The sequence below is a fragment of the Eulemur rufifrons genome, chromosome 30, assembly GCF_041146395.1.
Source record: "Eulemur rufifrons isolate Redbay chromosome 30, OSU_ERuf_1, whole genome shotgun sequence".
Classification (NCBI taxonomy): Eukaryota; Metazoa; Chordata; class Mammalia; order Primates; family Lemuridae; genus Eulemur; species Eulemur rufifrons.
Genome location: NC_091012.1, coordinates 16,130,200 through 16,135,175, shown reverse-complemented (window position 1 = coordinate 16,135,175; position 4,976 = coordinate 16,130,200). Strand labels below are relative to the sequence as shown.

Below are 4,976 nucleotides of genomic sequence, written 5' to 3'. Positions count from 1 at the left end.
CATCTCCCTCAGGAAAGTCACTTTTCTTATCGGCTTTCTAGATCATCTCTGAAAGTGCCTGTGTTCCACAAGGCTGTATGTGTGAGTAGACAGCCCAAGTTGTTTATAAGTTACATTTCACGAGACTGGAATATTTTTTGTCTTGCAAAATCTACATGCAACATATTTTTCTGTTCCTAATTCTCATTCTTCTCTATACAAACCTGAAGTCCTCACCTGAGTACACTCCTCATTCTCAGAATAAACCTAAACTGGTCTCTGACTGTGCCACTTTCCTTCTTTGCCTGTAATATCATGCTCTTCCCTTACCATCTATCTAGTCGTTAAATCCAACTCAAATACCGCTTTTGCTTTGAACCTTCCTAATAATTTCAGATTTATTCTTCTACCTACATTTTGTTTAAAATTTAAATTTTATATTGAATTATAGGAATGTTACATGTGTTTGTCACCCACAGATTTGTGTAAATTCTTTGAATTTTTGACTGAAATTTTTTTAACTTTTAGTACCAAGTACATGTCTACACATGTGACAGTTAATAAAGAAATGCATTTTAATGTAACTGACTGGCCACTAAAATTCTTCCTTATCCTACTTATTTACAAATGACTAGGTCCAAAATAAGGTATATTCTTTCCCAATCTCCATAAATCAATATATTGAATGTAGGTTTGAAATAATAAAACTCATATCCCTTGTGAGAAGTACAGGCTAAAGTCTTAGTTTTTCAAAAGATATTTACTGATTACACACAACCATCTAAAAGCTGTTCTGACAGTGAGGTTTTAGTGGAAGAAGGAAATTATTACTGTTTTTAATTGCCTGTTTTCTGTGAAGGGGAAAATACTACAATATATAAGAACACAAATAAATGTGAAAATTTTGGTTAGTAATGGGTGACAAGAAAAGCAAATATGTTTAAGAACCTGCAAGCCTTTCACTCTATCAAAAATATTACATGGAAAGGTCAGATATGTCTTTAAAACCTGGATGGTAGCATAAAGCTGTGGAGACATTTCCTTTTTTTACACTGAACTACCTACCACTTTTTTGTTTCACTAATAGAACTTAGTAAATTGTCCACTAGCTAGTTTGAATTAATTAAACATACTTGAGGTATTTTTTTGTTTATATGAGCAAGTTACAACTTGGAATTGCTTTTTTTATGTATTTGACTTTGTTTTCCATGTATCATTCTTACAGGGAAACTCTAGCTTACAACACAACAGACTGAAGTCATATGTAAAAACCAATTTGCAAATTACCATCCAATTCTTACATAGGACCTCCAATAATTTTGACAAATAAAAATATAACTACTTCATGAACATGTATATTTTTTCATAAAAATATACTGACTTTTGAAAATTCTTAAAATTTTGACCATGATAATTTTAGAGAGACTTATGGAACTTAAACCATCTTAGGTGTAAGGAATGACAGATATTTATTGAAAATTTCCTAGTACAAGCAGTAAGGAGGAGTTACAAATAAAACAAAGATTAAATAGAAATGAAACAAAGATAGCAATAAGGAGAGGATAGCATATTCCTGAATGCCACAAATATTCGAAGGGATTTTTAAAAATGTTTTCCTCTGTAATTGGTAAGAGTGGAAGGTTTACACTTTTCCTGTTGTTGTTATTGGTATTTGTAAATAAGAAAATATTCAATATTCTTTAGAAAAATTAAAAAGGATTATTTTAGTTGTGAGATTAAAGATTGTAACAATTTTCTAAATTAGATTTGCCACATTAAAAATATTAACCATTGTTATCCATAAACCTTTGAGAAATATTTAGGTACACTTCATTACATACTCACATTCAAAATGTGAGTCAAAAAGTTGTACACCATTATTCTCAAATATTTATAAATTGTACACACTTTCATGTCCACATAATACACTTTTAGTATAAAAATATTAAAATGATTTGAAAAGACAAAAGGATAGTGATCAAAACTAAAAAGTGAAATTGTTTCATTACATTTCAATAAATTTTTATAAAATATGAAAATATTTTTATTTATTATTCTGTATCTACCTACAAACTGTCTTTCAATTTTTTTTGCTTTAATATTGGTGTTCTTGTCTTTCTGGAATGTCTACATACATAGTTCTGTGTGTTTTTCAAGTTGATGTAAAGTTTTCTTTAAAAAATAAGAATTGTTGATCAGTAGAGGCAGCATAAAACAATCAGCCATGATTTATTTTTATATAAAAATCAAAATATGATAAGAATTCTAGGCCGGGCGTGGTGGCTCACGCCTGTAATCCTAGCACTCTGGGAGGCCGAGGCGGGTGGATCGCTCGAGGTCAGGAGTTCGAGACCAGCCTGAGCAAGAGCGAGACCCCGTCTCTACTAAAAATAGAAAGAAATTATATGGACAACTAAAATATATATATACAAAAAATTAGCCGGGCATGGTGGCGCATGCCTGTAGTCCCAGCTACTCGGAAGGCTGAGGCAGGAGGATCGCTTAAGCCCAGGAGTTTGAGGTTGCTGTGAGCTAGGCTGACGCCATGGCACTCACTCTAGCCCGGGCAACAGAGTGAGACTCTGTCTCAAAAAAAAAAAAAAAAAAAAGAATTCTGCCTACTTGCTATTTGCTTGAAAGAAGTATTTTCTTACTAGTTTGACCTAATCCCTTAAGGAAATTTTTTAATTGTTTCACAGAATAAAATAAGTCTGTGACATTGCATTGAGACTCTAACCACAAAGTAATTACTGGTGAGTAATGTATGTTCTTAATCTGGGGAAGAGAACAAAGTTTCTCTTCGCAGCTTCTCCAAGTCAGGGTCTGATTAATGCTTGAAACAAATTTTCTATGTAGCCATTTTTAAGAATGTCTTCAGATGAAAAACGTACCATTCTTATGTTGTCTTAAAAGCTCAATTATATTGTGCTTTATATAAAACGTGGCATGTCCATGCCATCACCTGCAAAGCCTGTGGGAACAAAGCCTTGAACATCCAGTGACAGGAATATGCCCAAGGATCACTTCAGACAGAAAAATGTTTGTCAGAGTACAGGTGATAGGGGACCCAATTAAAACACAAGTGGGGTTGAACACACAGAAATACATTTACCTTTGCATGAGCGTAAATGATTCATTTTGAGTCAATTTTGTACAGGTTTGTGCTAGGAGTCCAGCTTCATTCTTTCTGCATGGTTGATATCCAGTTTTTCTAGCACTATTTGTTGACAACTCTTCCCCTCTCCCACTGAAATGCATCTACACCCTTGTTCACAATCAATTGTTAGCTCAGACTCCCTAGCAGACCCCCTGTGACCCTTGCTCTGGTGGCAGGATGTTGCTGCTGCCTCTTTGCGCCGCAGTGGGACTCACATAGCTAGTGTCCAGACGGAATATAGTGAAAAATACAAAAGGACAAAATTATAAAACCTGCCAAATACCTCTCTGAATTGGAAAAGAGCCTCTTGCTTGCTTTAGTAGAAAATTCTGAATATGTGCTGGAACGTAAGAAAAGTGATGCGATATAGGAAATACTGCCCTCAAGCGACGCACCTGGCCAGCGCTTGCCAAGCATGCAACTCTTAGCTGAATGCAAGGAGCGTACCACAGCGGTTTTCCACACAGCTGAAGTGCTGGAGAACTTCAAGCCTGGCACCAAAACAATTACAGGCTGTGAAAGGAAACAGAAAGTGAAGTGCAGTGTCAGCCCACTTCTGAGTACCCACATCCTGGGGAAGGAGAAGATTGCCAACAGGATGCCCTTGAGCAGCTCTACTTCCTGCAGAGTCAGGGATGGGGGGAGGAAGAGGCCGAATACCGCCCCATGGTGCAGCCCAGAATCATTTGCTGCTGCTTTTTTTTTTTTTTTTTTTATTTCATCTTGTTATGGGGGACACAATTGCAGGTTACATACGTTGCTCCTGTACCGCCTTTCCCCCCAAGTCAGAGCTCCAGGCGTGTCTGTTCCCCAGGTTGTGCGCATTGCACCCATCATGTAGGTATATATCCCTCCCTTCCCCACTCCCCCCTTCCCGAGTCAGCACCTTCAAGTGTTACCACTCCCCAAACGGTGCGCAATGCACTCATTGTGTAGGCATACCCCCATCCCCTCCCTCACCCCCCACCTTAGTCTGATATCGACTGCAAACTAGTGCAACCCCTGTGGAAAGCATTATGGAGGTATCTTAAACAGATTCAAGTAGACCTGCCGTTTGACCCAGCAATCCCATTACTGGGCATATACCCAAAGGAAAAAAGGTCATTCTTTAACAAAGACACATGTACCCGAATGTTTATAGCAGCACAATTCACAATAGCAAAGATGTGGAAACAACCCATTTGCTGCTTCTTATAGAGAACTGTGCAACGACGAGAAAGAGTTCCTTGCTTCCCAGTATGTGAGGGGACTGCTCCACCTGTTATTCAGCTGTCAGAATAACTTCCAATAAAAACTACAGGAGCAAAATCTCCCAGGAAGGTGCTTTTAAAAAGACACATGAGGAAGAACCCCATCAACCAATTTCCATCTTACAACTGATACAAATGAATGAGGTGCAGGTGGCCAAAATACAGCAGGTAGACCCAGAGTGTGAGATGGCAGAGGAGGCACACAGGATAAAAAATAGAAGTTCTTAATAAAAAGATACATTGGGAAAGGAAACGATGAACTTTTACAGGGGAATGATAGCCTGTTTCCTCATTTAACCAGCTCTTTCCCAATTCACTCTAAGACTTTGGAGGTGCCTCTTTTGTAAGTAACCTGTTGGCAAAGAAACTCTGGAACATGAACTAGCAGTCAGTAACCTGGAACAGAGCTACAGCCAGGCAAATTAGAGTGGTGTAGTCTCTTATTTAAGAATACATTCACGGAAACACCTGCACCCTATGTACCCCTTAAATGGTAAAGAAGCTCTTAGTCTTCTGAAAACTATCACCCAGCATTATTATTCTGAAAGTAATGTTTCTTAGTTAGAATTCATACAGGAACCACGTGTGAG

General features: G+C 37.5%; 1 pseudogene; it reads left to right on the top strand.

Moving 5' to 3' along the window:
• The first annotated feature begins 3,386 nt into the window (after window positions 1–3,386).
• LOC138378791 (myb/SANT-like DNA-binding domain-containing protein 3 pseudogene) lies at window positions 3,387–4,708 on the top strand (annotated as a pseudogene).
• Window positions 4,709–4,976: the final 268 nt, after the last annotated feature.